The 19,999-nt window shown below is 37.2% G+C and overlaps 1 long non-coding RNA gene across 1 annotated transcript in view; it reads left to right on the forward strand.

The window, feature by feature from the left end:
• LOC143676159 (uncharacterized) overlaps nt 1–16,790 on the forward strand; it is a 32,811-nt gene extending 16,021 nt beyond the window's left edge. The window contains exon 3 of the long non-coding RNA XR_013171871.1: nt 16,572–16,790. This is a non-coding gene — a long non-coding RNA (uncharacterized LOC143676159). The remainder of the gene's footprint in view (nt 1–16,571) is intronic.
• Nucleotides 16,791–19,999: the final 3,209 nt, after the last annotated feature.

A 19,999-nucleotide genomic window follows, 5' to 3' on the forward strand; every position in this document is an offset into this window, starting at 1 on the left:
AGGAAAGAAATTCATAGAACTTGCTGAAGCTTTGCTAGATAGACCTGCAATAGACTGCCCTTGGGAAAAAACTTCCCAAACTCAAGCATGCCTTGATAAAACAGCTTGCTGGCCTCTAGTCTGCCAGGACAAGTCTGCCATCCAACCTTTACCAAATGAAATTAATTCTTCAGTGCCTGCTAACCATGTAATCACCACCCCTGGGGAAAGAGCCCTTACTTCTCAGTCTGGATTGACTAGTTCTGTTTTGCCACATGAAACTGCAATGGAATGCCATGATGTAATTGGCTTGAAAGACACACCTATTACTTTTCATGGTGCACTCCCACCACCTCTCCTTTCTTCAAAAGCTATAACTGGACAAAAGTCCCAACAGATCCTGAAACAGCTTAGAAAGGGCATTAACAGTTTGTTTGGATGGTTGGCTGATTTCCTGAGGTCAAAGCTGCCTTAATTGCCTGGTATAATGTAGATCCAGAGGCTTAGAGAGATTGGAATGTTAGAGTGAATTTATCATGGAAAACCTGCTTTTACAATCCATGAATGTCCAGAGGACATATCTTTCACCAGAACCATGAGAAATAATTTCATGAGACTAGCTCCATCATCCCTGGGGAGCTCTGTAGTCATCCTTCTCTTTAGTTCAGAAATTACTGTAGGAACTGCTGTCACTGAGCTGGAATCATTAAACAGAATGCAGATGATTGGATCCTGAGTTGGAAGAAGCCATATGTTGACAGTTAATCACTAAAGACAAAGTGTTTATGACCACCATAATGAACAGGGGACTCAAAGAAGTGTCAAAATGATCTGACTTGTAGAGACTTGTGACATTGGCTAGTAGATCATGGGGCTACTTAGAAGTAAAATAGATGGGCAGTCTAGTCAATTCTCATTTGAGCTGTATAAGAAGAATTATAGGTCATATGAACAGAATTCTAACTTGAATTACATGGCCCCTTAATCAATTTCCAGACTTGAGACAGTTTACAGACTCAGAGGCGCTTGAATGAGGGGATGGTAGGGTACACTTGGGGAAGGACACTTTTATACTGTCCAAAATTTACACTGTTAATCTTCCTCTCAGCATTCTCCAAGAAGTCATTGGCCTTTTACCAGAGTGAGTGTGCATTGGGGAAAAGGAAATGGGCATTATTAGACCCTGGCCCAGATGTGACACTAATTCCAGGAGACACAAAATGTCACTGTAGTCCACCTATCAGAGTAGGGGGTTCATAGAGGTCAAGTGGTTGATGGAGCTTCAGCTCAAGCACATCTCACAGTGGGTCTGTTGGGTCCCTGGACTCATTCTGTGGTCATTTTCCCAGTTTCAGAATGCATATTTGGAATCAACATACTCAGCAACTGGCAGAATCCCCACATCGGTTCTCTGACTCATGAAGTAAGGCTATTATGGTAGGAAAGGCCAAGTGGAAGCCACTAGAATGGCCTTTACATAGTAACATAGTGAATAAGATGCAATATTGTTTTCCTGGAAGGATAGCAGAGATAAGTGCCACTTTTAAGGACTTGAAAGATGAAAGGGAGGTTATTCCCATCACATCTTTATTCAACTATCCTTTTTCCTGTGCAAAAAGTAGATGGGCCTTAGAGGATGACAGTGGATTATTGTAGACTTAACCAGATTGTGACTCCAATTGCAACTGTTGTTCCAGATGTAGTATCATTGCTCAAGTAAGCCAACACATTACCTGGTACCTGGTATGCAGCTACTGATCTGGAAAATGTTTTTACCTCAATAGCTGTCAATAAGGACCAGCCAAAAACAGTTTGGATCCATCTGTCAAGAGCAGCAGTATACTTTCAGTATCCTGCCTCAGGGGTATACCCACCCCTGCTGACAAGGGTATACAATCTTGTCAGCAGGGAATTCAATTGTTTCTTCCTCTCAAAAGAAATTACACTGGTCCATTATATTAATGATATCATGATGATTGGACCTAACGAGCAAGAAGAAGCAACTACACAAGACTTATCGGTAAGACTTTGCATGCCAGGGAATAAGAGATAAATCTAACAAAAATACAAGGGCTTTCCAACTCAGTGAAACTTCTAGGTGTCCAGCGTTGTGGGATATATCAAGATATCAATTCTAAAGTGAAAGATAAGCTGCTGCATCTGGAACTCTCTACAACTTAAAAAAAAAAGGCGTTATGCCTAGTTGGACTCTTTGGATTTTGGAAACAACATATTCCACATTTATGTCTGTTACTCCAGTTTATTTACTGAGTGACCAGAAAAGCTACTAGTTTTGAGTGGGGACCAGAACATGAGGAGGCCCTGTAATATATCCAGTCTGCTGTACAAGCAGCTCTGCCACTTGGGCCACTTGATCCAGCAGGCTCAATGGTGCTGGAAGTGTCAGTGGAAAATAGGGATGCTTTTTGGAACCTTTGGCAGGCTCCTGTAAGACAGTCACAATTCTTTCTTAGGAACGACCCTTAGGAATTTTAGTAAACCTTACAATCTGCTGCAGATAACTACACTCCTTTTGAGAAACAGGTTTTAATCTGCTACTGGGCCTTAGTAGAGACTGAATGCTTAAGCATGAGCCACCAAGTTACCACAAGACCTGAGCTGCCTATCATGGGCTGGGTGAGATCTGAGATAGCAAGCCATAATATTGGGCATGCACAATAGTACTTCATCATAAAGTGCAAGTGGTATATAAGAATCAGGGTTTGAAAAAGTCCTCAAGGCACAAGTAAGTTACATGAGAAAGTGGCCCAAATGTGCATGGCCCCCACTCCTGCAACAGTACCTCCTCTTTTGCAGACCAGAGCTATGTCTTCTTGGGGAATTCCTTACAGTCAGTTGACTGAGAAAGAGAAAACTCAGGCCTGGTTTACAGATGGCTCTGCATGATATGCAAGGACCACTTGTAAATGGCCAGCTGTGGCACTAAAACCCAATTCACAGCAAGTGAAATATGGGAATGCATGCCTGTTCATGGAATTCTCTGGTCTTACCATAGTCCTCATTATCCAGATACAGCTGTGTTGACAGACCTGTGGAATGGCCTTTAGAGGACCCAGTTATTGTGCCAACTAGGTGGTCATACCTTGAACGGCTGTGGCAGTGTTCTTCAAGGGGCCAAGTATGCTCTGAATCAACATCCACTCTATGGTGCTGTTTCTCCTATAGCCAGGATTCATGGGTCCAGGAATCAAAAGATGGAAATGGGACTGGAACCACTCACTATCATCCCTAGTTCTCCACTAGGAAAATTTTTGCTTCTTGTCCTTGAAACTTTAAGCTTTGTCTACAAAAACCTTTTTCTATAGGTCTTAGTTTCAAAAGGATGAGTACTCCTACCAGGAGATACAATGGTGATTCCACTGAACTGGAAGTTAAGACTATCACCTGCCCACTTTGGGCTTCTGATGCCACTGAAACAACAGGCAAAAAAAGGGATTGCTGTTTTGTCTAAGGTGATTGATCCTGATTATCAAAGTGCAAAAGAACTGCAGCTATACAATGGAGGTAAAGAAGAGTTTCCCTGGAATATGGGAGATCTCCTAGGGCATCACTTAATACTACCATGTCCTGTGATTAAAGTCAATGGAAAATTGCATAAACTCCATCCAGAAGGGACTACTAATGGCTCAGAAACTTCAGAAATGAAGGTTGGGTCAACATGCATGGCAAAGAACTATGTCTAGCTGTAGTACTTGCTGCGGGTAAAAAGAAAATGGGGTGGGTAATAGAAGAAGGCAGTGACAAATATGAGCTACAATCATGTGACTAGCTACAGTGTACTATGACTGTATGACTATTTCTTCCCTATCTTGTTATGGGTAAGTTTGCATTTCTATATAAGCAAATACCTTGTTTTCCTCTTGTCATATGACAGTAAGTTATATTGTTCATATCATAATATTTAAGTCATAGGATATGAGGTTAAAGAGTGAACATTACTTAAGGATTTGCACACCATTCTGGAGTGATGTTGTATATTTATGGTTATATGCAGGACAGCTGAATTTTGTTAGATGAAATATATGTCTGTTACTGTGTTCTATTTGGAAGTGAAGCCTCTTTCAATATAATCTGTATAGCTGCCAAGTTGACAAGGGCTGGACTGTGATGGTCATGTTCTACTGTCAGCTTGGCCAAATGGTGATGCCCAGTTGTCTGGTGAGGAAAGAACTGGCCTGACTGTTGCTGAAAGGATATTTTGTATCTGGTTGATAAGCCTGAAGTTTGGTGTATAAAATCATCATTCAGTTGACTGCATCTATAGCTGACTACATCTGCAATCAACTAAGGTGTGCCTCCCACCACTTAGATAATTCAATCGGTTGAAAGCATTTAAGGGAGAAGAGAGACTTTTTCACTGCTTCTTTAGACAATGAGCCTGTCCTTTGGAGTTTGTCCAGACTCTTCATTAGAGCTGCCAGCTTCACAGACTGCCCTGCAGATTTTGGACTCACCTATTCCCACAGTTGCATGAGACACTGTTATAAATTTCATATTTACAGATATCCACTGTTGGTTCTGATTCTTTAGAGAAACGTGACTATTACAGCTGTCCCTGCCTTCTTTCCCAAATCCCAGAAACATAGGACCAGGAAGGATTTACCTTATTCCTGTCACCAGCTCACAAATCCTTTGGCAATGTTGTCACTTTTAGTCAAACCCAGCTGTCTCTCTGGTGCCTCTGGTTGAGTACTGACATCACTACTTTCCTGGTGGCCATGGTTCATACTGCAGTATCATCCTTGATTCCCCATTTTACTGCCTCTTAAATCCAGTGTTTTTCTTTTTAGAGGACTGTTACATTTTTACAAAAGTGATTAATATTTCCTCAGATGTATGTATGTATGTATATATATATATATATTAGCTTCCTGGAAAATTACAGAAGAAGATAAGTCGAGTTCACACCAGCTCCAAAGAACAGCTAGAGAAAAGAGACCAGAGAGTGATTCCAGGGTGTAGGTGACCTGGGAGTATCTTCTACACCACAAAGGGAGGCAATGGTTGAAAAAGTAGGACAATTGAGATGTACAGACCTGGAGACTGGCCAGCTAGTGTAAAGAGCTGAGCACATCTATTTCCAAATGGAGGCCTGGAGCCATCAGGAGTGCACAGACAGGGAGATGGTGACAAAGAACTTTAGAATATTGAGGGAAATCAACATCCAAAATAACACAAGATATTTACATGCTGCAAAGACAACAGAAGATCACTAACCATATGAAGATGGAGACATATACAGCCCATTCTAATGACAAAATTAAACAATAGGCAACACAGAAATTGGAACTAATAAAAAATGTTTATATAACTTTACTAAATAAAATCAGTTGTATGGCTAGGGACATAAAAGAGATCATGAAGATATTAGAAGAGCGTAAAGAGGAATTTGAAAGAATAAATAAAAAATAGCAGCTATCACAGAGATTAAAGATGCTAGAGACAAAATAAAAAATACACTAGAGACACAAAACAGCAGATTTGAAGAAGAAGAAAGAATTATTAAACTAGAGGACAAGACAATTGATTTGGAAAACTCAAAAAAGCAAATGACAAAAAAGATGGAAAGCGACTTCCAGGTCAAGATGGTGTTTTAACAATGTGCAGATTTTAGTTCATCCTCCAGAACAGCTACTAAATAACCAGAAACAGTACAAAACTGCTCCTGGGGCCACATTAGTGGCCAGACACACAGAATACCCCAGTCTGGACCAGTTGGACTGGCTGCAAGCCCCCACAGAACCATGAGTTCCCAAAGCTACAGCAGCTGGTGCCCCTCCCCCACAGGCTGCTTCCCAGAGGGGAAAGGAAAGAAACTTTACCAGCAGCAGGGACTGAGCACAATCAAACACCAATTGTGGAATTAATTAACAAATTCTGACTACTAAAAATAGGCCCCCAGCTTAGGTGAACCTGATCAAAATGGAGGTTGCTCATTTTTGCCCTGGTGCCAAGGGGGCAGGGCTGACAGAAAAAGAGGGGGGAGAAGGAAACAGAAGTTTTTGTGGCTGCATTTTTACACAGCTTGACTGCCTTTGGATATACTGTCAGGACTTCTCAGGCTGCAACTGCCCCAGGCATAAGCAGAAGTGAGCTCTTTGGGGGTTTTTTCTGGAGCCAGTGCCTTCCCCAGGGAAGGGGTGAAGCTCAACTCAGGTGGAATCCCTCCCTCAAGGAGTTCAGATACCAGGGCTTGGTAATTTGAAGCCATTAAAACCAGCCTACACCCTGTCCTCTGTCTCCACCACGCCCACCTGCAGGGAGAGATTACCAAAGTTAAAGGTACCACATCATCTTACACTGGTGGGACCTGTAGGCAGACAAGCACCACATACTGGGCAGGATAAGAAAAACAGAGTCCAGAGACTTCACAGGAAAGTTTTTCAACCTGCTGAGTCTCACCTTCAGGGAAAACCAATGCAGGTGACTCTTTCCTCCTGATAGGAGGCCAGTTTGGTCTGGGAAAATCCGGCTGGGGTCTATAATATCTAAGTAGATCCTCCTAAGGATGGGGAGGGAGGCACCATACAAGCATGGCAAGAAACAAGAAAATAAGAACTGAAAAATTCTCCTCTGTTAAACAAAACTTAAGCTAGAGGTCCAGATAAAGCTGAACTGAATGTCAAAGAAGAGATAGACAACAAATTCATCCAGCAAGAAAACCCTAGGTAAAAGAAGTGAAAGCAATCTACAGAATAAACTAATTAAGGTAATTAAATGCCTAGATGCTAGCAAAAACTAACAAAGCACACTAGGAAAATTGAAGATATGGCCCAGTCAAAGGAACAAACCAACAATTCAAATGACATACAGGAGCTGAAACAATTAATTCAGAATGTATGAGCAGACATGGAAAACCTCATCAAAAACCAAATCAATGAATTGAGGGAGGATATAAAGAAGGCAAGGAATGATCAAAAAGAAGAAATTGAAAGTCTGAAAAAACAAATCACAGAACTTATGGGAATGAAAGACATGGTAAAAGAGATGGAAAAACAATGGAAAACTACAATGGTATATTTAGAGAGAAAGAACATATGGATTAGTGAACTGGAGGACAGAATATCTGAAATCCAACAAGAAAAAGAAAATATAGGGAAAATAATGGAAAAATATGATCAGGGACTCAGAGAACTGAAAGACAATATGAAGTGCATGAATATACGTATTGTGGGTATCCCAGAAGGAGAAGAGAAGGGAAAAGGAGGAGAAAAACTAATGGAGGAAATTATCACTGAAAGTTTCCCAACTCTTATGAAAGACTTAAATTTACAGATCCAAGAAGTGCAGCATACCCCAAAAGAGAAGAGATCCAAATAGACATACTCCAAGACATTTACTAATCAGAATGTCAGAGGTCAAATAGAAAGAGAGAACCTTGAAAGCAGCAAGAGAAAAGCAATCCATCACATACAAGGGAAGCCCAATAAGACTATGCGCAGATCTCTCAGCAGAAACCATGCAGGCAAGCAGACAGTGGGATAATATATTTAAATTATTAAAAGAGAAAAACTGCCAACCAAGAATTCTATATCCAACAAAATTGTCCTTCAAAAATGTGGGAGAAGTTAAAACATTTTCAGAGAAGAAAATCACTGAGAGAATTTGTGACCAAGAGACCAGCTCTATAGGAAATACTAAAGGGAGCACTAGAGACAGATACAAAGACAGAATAGAGAGGTGTGGAGAAGAGTGTAGAAAAGAAGACGATGAGTAAAGGTAAAAAGAAGGAAAATTAGATATGACATATAAAATCCAGAAGGCAAAATAGTAGAAGAAAGTACTACCCATGCAGTAATAACACTGAATGTTAATGGATTAAACTCCAATCAAAAGACATAGTCTGGCAGAATGGATTAAAAAACAGGACTCATCTATATGCTGTCTTTACTCAAAGGACATGAGGGCAAGGACAAAAATGGACATTTACACACCAATGTTTATAGCAGCATTATTTACAATTAACAAGAGATGGAAGCAGCCAAAATGTCCATCAATAGACGGTTGGCTAAACTAACCGTGGCATTTACATAAGATGGAATATTATGCAGCTGTAAAACAGAATAAAGTTATGAAGTATGTAACAACATGAATGGACCTTATGGACTTTATACTGAGTGTGATTAGCCAGAAACAAAAGGACAAATACTGTATGGTCTCACTGATATGAACTGACATTAGTGAATAAACTTGGAATATTTCGTTGGTAACAGAGATCATCAGGAGACAGAAATAGGGTAAGATATTGGGTAATTGGAGCTGAAGGGATACAAATTGTGCAACAGGACTGAATATAAAAAGTCAGAAATGGACAGCACAATATTGCCTAACTGTAATACAATTATGTTAAAACACTGAATGAAATTGTATATGAGAATGATAGAGGGAGGAGGGCTGGGGAATAAATGAAATCACAAAGAAAGATAGATGATGAAGATTGAGATGGTATAACCTAGGAATGGCTAGAGTGTATAATGATAGTGACTAAATGTACAAATTTAAAAAATGTTTTTGCATGAGGAAGAAGAAAAGAATGTCATCAGTGCAGTGTGCTGAAAGTAGATGGCAATTAATATTTTAAAATTTCAACTTACGTGTGACACTACAGCAAAAAAATGTTTATTTGGTACAAATTTATACTTTGACTATTGCATCTCCTAATATAACTTATGTAGATAGTTTGTTGAACACCTTAAGTAATGGAACTTTGTATAGGACATGAGATTTTGTTGTTTTGTCCAGGTGATGCCCTGATGAATCCCAGAGTGATTTGATCAGTGAGTGGAAAATTATTTGCAAAGTCCCCCTCAGGGAATGGTGAGAATGAGGTAAAACTCAACTTCCCCAAGTTGAATTCTTGATATTCTCACAAGCAGTGTGGACAACCAAAGCCATAGGCTGAACCCCCAGTGTTGGGGTTTGTTCATATGAAACTTAACCTCACAGGGGATAGGTCAAGCCTACTTAAAATTAGGCCTAAGAGTCACCCCCAAGAGAACCTCTTTTGTTGCTCAGATGTGGCCTTTCACTCCAGCCAACACAGCAATAAAACTCACCCCCCCAACTATGTGGGACATTACTCCCAGGGGTGTGGATCTTCCTGGCAATGTGGGACAGAAATCCAAGAATAAGCTGAGACCCAGCATCAAGGGATTGAGAAAACCTTCTCGACCAAAAGGGGGAAGAGTGAAATGAGACAAAGTGTCAATGGCTGAGAGGTTCCAAACAGAGTCAAGAGCTTATCCTGGAGGTTATTCTTATGCATTAAGTAGATATCACCTTTGTATCCAAGATGTAATGGAGAGGCTGGAGGTAATTGCCTGAAAATGTAGAGTTGTGTTCCAGTAACCATGTTTTTGATGATGATTGTATAATGATATAGCTTTCACAATGTGACTGTGTGATTGTGAAAACCTTGTGTCTGATGCCCCTTTTATCTACCTTGTCAACAGATGAGTAGAACATATGGAATAAAAATAAATAATAGGAAAAAATGGAAAATTTTGAATTGAATCTCAGGGAAATGATAGACAAACAAAGTACAAAAAATACGAGAATCATCAGTGACACAAAAGGAGAAGAGAAGAGTAAAAGGCTAGGAAGATTAGTGGAGGATATAATGGGGTAACTCCAACCTTTATAAAAGATATAAATGTGCAAATCAAAGTCCAACACACTCCAAATAGAATAAATCCAAATAGTCTCTCCTAAGGCATATACTAATATGTCTGTCAAATGTTGAAGAGAAGCCAAAAATCCTGAAAGTGGCAAGAGAAAAACAATCTACTAAATACAAGGGAAACCATATAAGACTGAGTTAGGACTACTCAACTGGCACTATGGAGGTGAGAAAGCAGTGGTATGATATATTTAAGACCATGAAAGAGAAAGGCTTCTAGCCAAGAATTTGGTGCCAAGACAAATCATCCATCAAAACTGAGGGAGAGATGAAGGTTTTCACAGACAAAAAAATCTGGGAAACTATGTCAATAAGAGACCAGCTCTACATGAAATGCAAAAGGGAGTTCAACCAGCTGAATAAAAGACAGGAGAGGGAAATCTGGAGGAGGGCTCAAAATTGAAGAGTACCAATAAGTGTAACTTAAATGATAAAAAGTAAAAGAGGGAAAAGAACATATAGATCTGAGAAATAATATCGAAATTATAAGATGGTGGATTCAAGAAAAACATTTACAGTAAAAACTTTGAATGTTAACAGACTAAACTTACCAATTAAAAGATACAGACTGGTGGATTGGATTGATAGTATAATCCAGCTATATGCTGCTCACAAGAGATTCTTCATAGACAGAAGAATACAAATAGATTGACAGGGAAAGGGTGGAAAAATATTTTCCATGCAAGCTGCAACCAAAATAAAGCAGGAGTAGCTATACCAGTATCAGACAAAGTAGTTTTTAAATTTATTGACATTTAAGAGACAAAAAAAGACACTACATATAAGTAAACTGGATGATTAACCAAGAAGAATTAACAATCATAAATGTCTATGTTTAGGAGCTCCAAAGTACATGAGACAGACATTGACAAAACTGAAGGGAGTGATACGTGTTTTAACAATAATAGTAGAAGACATCAATATACCACTCTCCTCTATACACAGAACAACGAGGGAGAATGATTAAAAAGGAAATAGGGAAGTAAATCAACTTGATGAGTGAATTAGGGTTAACAGGCATATATATGTCATTACACCCCAAAACAACAGGATATGCATTCTTCTCTAGTGCTTATGGAGCATTCTCCAGGGTAGATCACATACTGAGGCACAAAGAGGTCTTTATAATTTTAAAACATTGAAATTATTCAAAGCACTTTCTCTGATCACAATAGAGTGAAGCTGGAAATCAACAAGCACCAAAGAACAAGAACTTTGTCAAACGTCTGAAGATTAAATAACACATTCCTAAAAAAATGAGTGGATCAAAGAAAAACTTGTCAGAGAAATTAATAGCCTCTGGATACGAACGTAAATGAGAATACAGCACATCAGAACTTATGGGATGAGGTAAAGGCTGTGCTGAGTGGGAAATTTATTGCTCTTAATGCCTATATTTAAAAAGAAAAATGAGCAAAAATTGAAGACTTAACTACTCACCTGGAGGAACATGTGAAAGAACAGCAAACAAACCCCAAAGCAAATAGAAGGAGAAAAATAACAAAGATTAATGCAGAGTTAAATGAATGGGAGAACAAAAGAACAATGGGAAGAATCAATAAATCAAATGTTGGTTCTTTGAGAAAATCAAAATCAATGGGCCACTAGGAAAGCTGACAAAGAAGAAAGGAGAGAGGATGAAAATAAACAAAATCAGAAATGAGAGGAGGGTCATTACCATGGATCTTGAAAATAAAAAATTGATAAGAGGATACTATGAACAACTATATGCCAACAAATTAGACAACTTAAATGAAATGGACAAGTTCCTGGAAACACACAAAGAAGCTACACTGACTCAGGAAGAAATACAAGATCTCATCAAACCAATCACAAGTAAAGATATTCAATCAGTCATCAAAAATGTTCCTACAAGGAAAAGCCCAGGGCCAGATGGCTTCAAAAGGGAATTTTATCAAACATTCCAAAAAGAAATAACACCAATCCTGCTCAAAGCTTTCCATAAAATTGATGAAAAAGGAACACTACCTAACTCATTTTAGGAAGCTGGCATCACTTTAATAACAAAACTGGGTAAAGATGATACAAGAAAGGAAACCTACAGACCAATGTTCCTATTGAACATACGTGCAAAAGTTCTCAACAAAATATTAGCAAATCTAATTCAACAGCACATTAAAAGCATTATACTCCACGACCAAGTGGGTTTTATACCAGAAATGCAGGGATGGTTCAAAGTAAGAAAATCGATTAATGTAACACAATACATTAATGAATCTAAAGGGAAAAAATAATATGATTTCCTCAATTGATGTTGGAAAAGATTTGACAAAATTCAATATCTTTTTCTGATACAAATATTACAAAAGGTAGTATACAAAGGTAACTCCTCAACCCGATAAAAGGCATATATGAAAAGCCCATAGCCAGCATCATACTCAATGGTGAGAGGTTGAAAGATTTCCCTGTAGGATTGGGAATGAGACAAGGTGCCCTCTGTCACCAATATTATTCAACATTTTACTTGAAGTTCAAGTGAAAGCAACCAGGCAGGTAAAATAAATAAAAGGCATTCAAATTAGAAAAAAAGAGGTAAACTTTTCATTATTTGCAGATGACATGATACTATACTTGGAAAATCTTGAGAAATCTACAACAAAATTACATTTAACAAGGTCGGATGTTATAAAATTAATGCACAAAAATCAGTAACGTTTCTATACACAAGCAATGACCTAATGGAGGAGTCAATTAAGGAAAAGAAATTCATTCAAAATATTAACTAAATTCCTAGATACTTGATATTTTATTTAGGAACAAACTTAACTAGGGATATAAAGGACTTGTACACATAGAACTACATAACATTGTAAAAATAACTCGAAGAGGGCAGGCCATGTTGGCTCAGGAGGCAGAGTTCTTGCCTGCCACACCAGAGACCTGGGTTTGATTCCCAGTGCCTGCTCACACAATAAATAAATGAATAAATAAATAAATAAATAAATAAATAAATAAAGGGGAAAGACATTCCCTGCTCATTGATAGAAAGTCTCACACAATAAATAAATAAATAGGGGGCAAGATATTACCTGCTCATTGATAGGAAGGCTAAATGTAGTTAAGATGTCAATTCTGCACAAATTGATCTACAGATTAAACACAGTGCCAATCAAAATTGCAACAACCTACTTTGAAGACTTGGAAAAGCTATTTACCAAATTCATCTGGAAGGGAAAGAGACCCCAAATAGCTTAAAGCATCCATAAATAGAAGAAAGAAGTGGGAGAATTATTAACATTCTCCAATTTTAAAACCTATTATACAGCCACAGTGGTCAAAACAACACAGTAGTGGCATAAAGATAGGTATTTCAACAAATGGAATTGAATAGAGAGTGCAAAAATAGACCACCAAATATATGATCAACTGATCTTCAACAAGGCCCCCAAAAACACTGAATTGGGATAAAATAGTCTTTTAAATAAATGAACACGGGGGAATCGGATATCAACAGCCCAGAAGAGTGAAAGAGGACCCTTACCTTACACCATATACAAAAATTAACTCAGATTGGATCAAAAGCTTCTAAATATAAGAACCAGTACCATAAAATTCCTAGAATGAAATGTAGGGAAACATCTCAAGACCTAGTAATAGGAGGTTGCTTCCTAAACTTTACACATAAAACACAAGCAACCAAAGAAAAATAGGTAAGTGGGAAGTCCTCAAAATAAAATGCTTTTGAGCTTCAAAAGACTTTGTCAAAAAAGTGAAGAGGCAGATGACTTGATGAGAGAAAATATTTGGAAATCACACATGGAATAAAGATTTGACATCCTGTATACATAAAGAAAATATGCAAACCAACAACAAAAGAACAAGCAACGTAATTATAAAGTGGACTTAAGATATGAGTAGACATTTTTCTGAAGAGCAAGGGAAATGCAGATCAAGACTACAATGAGAAACCACCTCACACTTACAAGAATGGCTGCTATTAAACTAACAGGAAACTTCAAATGTTATAGAGAAGGTGGAGAAACTGGTACACTTATGCACTGCTGGTGGGATTGTATTATATTTCACCTGCTATGGAAGACAGTCTAGTGATTCCTCAGAAAACTAAATATTGAGTTGCACTATAACCCAGCAACACCACTACTCAGTATTTGTCCAGAAGAGCTGAAAACAGAGATTTGGAAACCAATGTTCATAGCAGCACTATTCATAATTGCTAAAAGTTGGAAACAATCTAAGTGCTCATCAGCAGATGAATGGATTAATAAAATATGGCATATACATATGATGGAATATTATTGACCAATAAGACAAAATGATGTCCTGAACCACATGACAAGCTGAGTGAATCTTGAGGACATAATGCTGAGTGAAATAAGCCAGACACAAAAGGATAGATACTGTATGATTCCACTTTGATGAACAGGGTAAGTGTAAAGCCAGAGGCTTATAATACACAACAAAGAGGGCTCAGAGAGACACAGAAGCTTGAGATGGGTGAACAGTTTGCTAATGAGTTTGAACTTAATTGGAAGGAAATAGATAGAAGTGAAGGCAGTTTGCTAGTGGGTCTATAAGTAATATTACCATACGAAGGTGAACATGATTGAAAGGGGTTGTATAAACTCATGTGTCAATTAACACTAAAAATATAAATAAGTTATTGCATAAATTACTGCCAAGGTATGACTCTTGTACAAAGAGTGTATAATTTCAGTGTATTGGGGGAAAATACTATTGCATGCCATGGGCTATGTTTAAAAGGAAAACACCAACAGTACAGCAGCATACCAGAGGTACATAATGGGGGGAGTGACAAGAGTAAGGGGGAGGTTTGGATTTTCTATTTGGTGAAGATGTGTTTATTGGTTACCCATCTCTTAGGAGCAATGAAATTATCTTAAAATTGAGAGTGTTGATGGACTGTTGACTTTGGACATTATACATGAAGCTTAGTAATAAAAGGTGCTGAAATGTGCAGTGACTGAGAAGTACATTGGCAAACGATGGTGTAAACATATGAACGAACATGGTGCTGTTATAAAAAGGAATGAAGTTGTGAAGCACGCAACAGTGTAAATGAACCTGTGAGACATTTACTGAGGCAAAATAAGCCAGAAACAAGAGAGCAAATATTTTATGATCTAATTAAAAAATACTTATAAGAAAATCAGGGCCTAAATTTTTAGCTTTTATAGCCATCACATTTAGTTCAGAGTGGTCATTCTTATTTCTGTTTGAGGGGCAGGTTTACATATGTATAATCTGGTATTTAGAGATAAGAATGAATCCAATCAGATTTGGATTAAGGTAATTCAGAATACATGTGTAAGGAAGGCATTACCTGTATTTTAGAACTTCACCTAATCTTTGAGAACAAAAGAGGAATATTTTGTTATGTCCAGAACCTACATTTTGTGTTGCACATAATCTAACTCAACCTGTCTGGATAGATCATTTAAACAACCCAAACCACAGGGAGCCCAGAATAAGAATGAGAGCCTTTAATCATATAAAGCTTAATGTAATGGCTGGATATATCCCAGAGTATACTAAGCAGATAATTAAAAAGTATTGGCAAGTCCCTTGACAGATGGGATAAAAATTATGGAACTATTAAACTTTACCACCAGAGAGACCCTGGATACTGTGCCAAACATTCGGGGCACCCAAATCAATAGGCCAAGTCATTGATCTTGAGGCTTGCTCTTCTGAACCTTATGTATGTATCTGAGGAGCTACTCATAAGTATGACTAAAATTCAACTCCAGAGGACCTCTTTTGTTGCTCAGTTGTGGCCTTTCTCTCTCTTATCTCTGCAAGTGAAACCATTGCTCTTCCCCCTACATGGGACATGACATCCAGGGATGAAAACCTCCTTGGTGGCATGGGATATGACTCCCAGGGATGAGTCTGGACCTGGCACTGTGGGGTCAGCAATGCCATCCTGACCAAAAGAGGGGGAAAGAAGTGTAACAAATAAAGTATCAGTGTCTGTGAGAGTACAAATAGAGTCAAGATGCTACATTGGAGGCCACTCTTATGCATACTTCAGTTAGACATTGCTACCTATCATAATTTACCAAGCCCAAAACAAAAGCATCCCTGCAATCCTAAAAGATACCTAAGGCATTTTACAAGATTCTACAAAGGTCTCAAGCACCAGGTTGGATTTCCAAAACCTACAACCTACAGGAAGGTCCCTGGACCAGACAAAACCTGAAATACAGAGAGGCCAGCACTTTTCAACATGAAAAAGTATGACTGGGCATAGCCCAAATACCCTAAAGAGTGGGAGAAAGATCAAAGTTGATGGTGAAGTTATACAGAGAAAATCAAGATTGACAAATAAATATGAATGCTGAATGATTATACCGATATTTCTTTTAGTCTTCAGTACCTTTGAGCAGCTAGAAATAAAAACCTAAAATTGTGGAATTGTAAGCTATACCAAATTCTGAACTCTGTTTTACAGCTATTTGCTGTGATACCATGAAATTTATTGCTTTTGTGTATATATGTTATTTTAAGAGAAGGAGGAATATAATATAGAAAATAGAATTTAACAAATGAGTAGGACTGCTGAACCGTTATACTGATATTTCTGTTGGTCTCCAGTGTCTTGGAGGAAGTAGAATAAAAAATGAAAAATCATGGAACTGTAACCCATACCAAACTTTAAAATCTTTTCTATAACTACTTGCTAAAATGTACCTGGAAATTTTGCTTTTATATATATATATAGGTTATATTTCACAATTAAAAAACTTAAAAAAATAAAATGCAAGGAAAAATGAGTGGAATTTATGGCTTGTTAAGACTAAACAAACATAACTATATAGCCTAAAAAAATTGTGAATAAACTAATATAAGCAAAGAGATTTTAATTTACTTTTTATTTTTTTAATTTTAGGGATGAAAAAGAGAAGTAGAGAAAGAGAGAAAGGAAAAGAAAAAAGAGAGCAAAGGATATGGAAAAAAGGAGGGAAAGAAGAAGGGGGAAGGAGGGAGCCTAATGTGAGCAGAAGAATAATGGGTGGATGATATTATCACTGGGATTGCTAAAGTTAAAATCAGACAAATTTCAAATAATGCTTTCTCCTCAAGTTTCCTCATTCTTTCATATATCTGTTTCTCGAAGTTTATTAGACATATGTAGGAATTTTTCTTTCTAATTCTTATTTTAAGTACTCCTTCATCTCATTATCTCTCTTTGTTGCATTCTGGATCAGTTCCACACAGTTATCATGAAATTTACTGAGTTTTATAGTAACTGTTTTTGCCCTTCATGGGCTCTTTTGGCAGTCTGGTGGAGACTATGAATGAATTCTTAGAAGCATACTTTAAAATAAATAATTAAAATACATAGAATTACAAAAATAATTATATTGATGTAAAATTAGCAAGATATTAAAAATGCAAATTCTCATTAGAGTAATAACCATGATTCACCAATCATGTATTAGAGAACAATATCAATATTCCTGTCTATAGACTACTGACATTCAGAAATGAAGATGAGTATAAAAGTATTCTGAGGTAGTTTTTCATCTCTAAATGATATACTGTATGTGAGCCTATGATCAAAAGTAGTGATAATAGTACTGTGGTTTATTGCTTACCTTCATAATTGAAGGACAAACAATTTTGGTGATAATTGAGTGAAAATAAAGATGTATTTTTCCATCTTAATTAATTGTGCACTGCCTTTTCATCGATTTTTCTTTCTTTATGTGATGCTATTACCCATTCCCATAATTTTCATTCCCATGTTTTCCAAATACTAATGAGCTTGTACATATTGTCTTGCCTCAGATAACTATATCTATAGATACTATTTCACATTTTAAAATCTTCATGTTAAGTAATTTCCATATTTCTTCTTATCTGTGGTTAATTGACTGCAATACTCCTGAATCTAAGTATATCTCTTGCCCATTAATTTCCTTATGTTTCATGTGAGGTCTTCCTCAATGGAGTTTACCTTCACTGAAGATATATTTATGTAATTGCTCTTAAATTATATTTTCTTCTGAAGAAGAGAACTTCACCTCAGATGCCTTAGATGAAAGGGTGGAAACACAAGTTGAAAGGAAGATGAGTCCCTACAAAACCCATTATATGGCACCTAACTGCCCAATGATCAAAAATGCATTTTGGGCATTATATGAGTAAGAAACAAGCTTGTGTCTAGGTGTAGGTATTTTTACATGAATTTGTTAAGGCATGATGAATAGAGTTACCATCTTTAATAGATATATTATTGTCTCCATATACCTTAATTTTTGAGAGATATATTCTATTTTTTTCAGATTTAATAATCAATATACACAAACTGAGAGTACATTGCACATATTTGAAGATCAATGCAAATTTTTATTAAAGATAACCAGATGTGAGTGGGAAATGAAATTTACAATATATTGCTAACTTAAAAAAGAAAATATGCAATATAATGTTTTTAAACTATAGCTAGATAATAAATAAAACTCCATAAGTAAAAAAGAAAAACAAATAGAAGGAATGATAGTACTATCTCCAGATTTTTTACCTGTAGCCAATTTTTTTCCTTTCACAGTTCTATATTCAGTGTGGTTCAAATTTTCTTAAATAGAAATGGAGTAAAGTTGATGGGTTTTACTTCTCCAGTGCATTAGAAAAAATGGCATACATCCAAGATATCATATGGGACATACTTCATTTAATTGCATGAATTGTGGCCTCCAAGGGAATACTTCAATAATACCCTATTGTACACCTCCCCAAGGCATTAATAGTACATTTTTGTAATGGTTTGCTGCCAGGATTTGGCACTTAAGTCTGACTTTCTTGACTATATCTGGGTTTTCTTAACATATTGGAAAAAGTCATTTATAGAAATGTGCAATGAAGTATACCTCTCACTCCTGCTATTATTTCCAGTTCTATTTCTATTAGTGAAATATTAAACAGGAGCATTTCTGGAGTCCTTAATCTTAGCAAAGGAATCTTCAGCAAATGAATTACATAAGTGCTTTTGTATTTAAGTGGGTTGATTCAATTAATTTTCCTTTTCACTTTAGAATGAAAATACTGAGTTCTGATAATCTTTCCAGGAGACAAACACATATTTGGCTAAATTGCCATAATACCTGCCTAGTTTGTCAAAGATGAGGATGCATTATATATTAATTCTTCCTTTCTTTCAAATGACATCCATCCTGGTAAAACAGTGGTAGTGGATGGGAAGACATAGGGGATGTGTCAGAAATGGTGAGGATGGATTCAGATTACCATAAGTAAACGGGTGGTGAAGGATAGCCAGCTATCTCTTCAGTGAGTGACTAACCTGATAGATATAAAGGGTATGATCAGATTGACTCTTGTGATCCCAAAGTCGTTGAAGCAAGGCTGAAGAACAGAGTAGAGAATGGGTTTGATGGGTTGCTGGGTTCAGAAAGAGTTCAAGGATTCCAATATCTGTCATTTTCATGAAATCTAAGGGGAGGTTTTCTCTGAGAATTCAGGAATTCAACTGCTGCTCTATCATGGCCTCCAGGAGCCCTTGGACTCCTGGAAAGAATCAACCTCACACGTGTGTGCATTTGACACCCCCTTGCAGAGAAATATATAAGATTATGAACAACATCAGATGCACAGAATGATCTCATTCAAGTGGACATGTTAATGTCCACGGTGCTCATTTCTGAGGTTCTCTTTAGCCCAAAACTTGTCTTTGGAAAAACTTAAAACTTGACTCAGAATAGGAGAATGTACTTTTGCTGTGGCTAGAAATTTATTCATCATGCTTTGAACTCTTAGAGTCCTTACTGTTTGTCACCTACCCAGGTCTTTTTGTCTAACTATTGTGTCAATTATTTGTATCACTGCATCACAGCTCATATTTTGGAGTGAGCACCTGCTGATAAATGACATACTATGGAATGAAGAATAGCATATTAAAGGTTTCAAAATTAGTTTAATATGAGTGAAAATATTCAGTATTCTTCTATAAGCCTCACTCTAGAATACATTGACAGGGTTAATAGTCACAAGGAAAGAACTGAAAAGGAAAATGGGACAACCCATTAAAGTAGTCAATTAGCTTAAGAGGTGAAGTAGGAAAGACACCCTAGGTACTCACAGCCTGTATTTCCACCAATACAGGTACTTTTCAATAAACTCAGATTCATGCAAAGCCAGATTGGCTGTTCTCAGGAAGCCATCTGCTTATGGTGATATTAAGTCTGATTATTTAAAATATAGTAGAATCTACTCATAATGTCCATCTTCATTAATCCAGTAGTACAAATCTTATTCTCTGTAGACTTGTGTCCTTAATATATTCTAACTTTTGAAATA

Source organism: Tamandua tetradactyla, chromosome 3, assembly GCF_023851605.1.
Source record: "Tamandua tetradactyla isolate mTamTet1 chromosome 3, mTamTet1.pri, whole genome shotgun sequence".
Taxonomy (NCBI): Eukaryota; Metazoa; Chordata; class Mammalia; order Pilosa; family Myrmecophagidae; genus Tamandua; species Tamandua tetradactyla.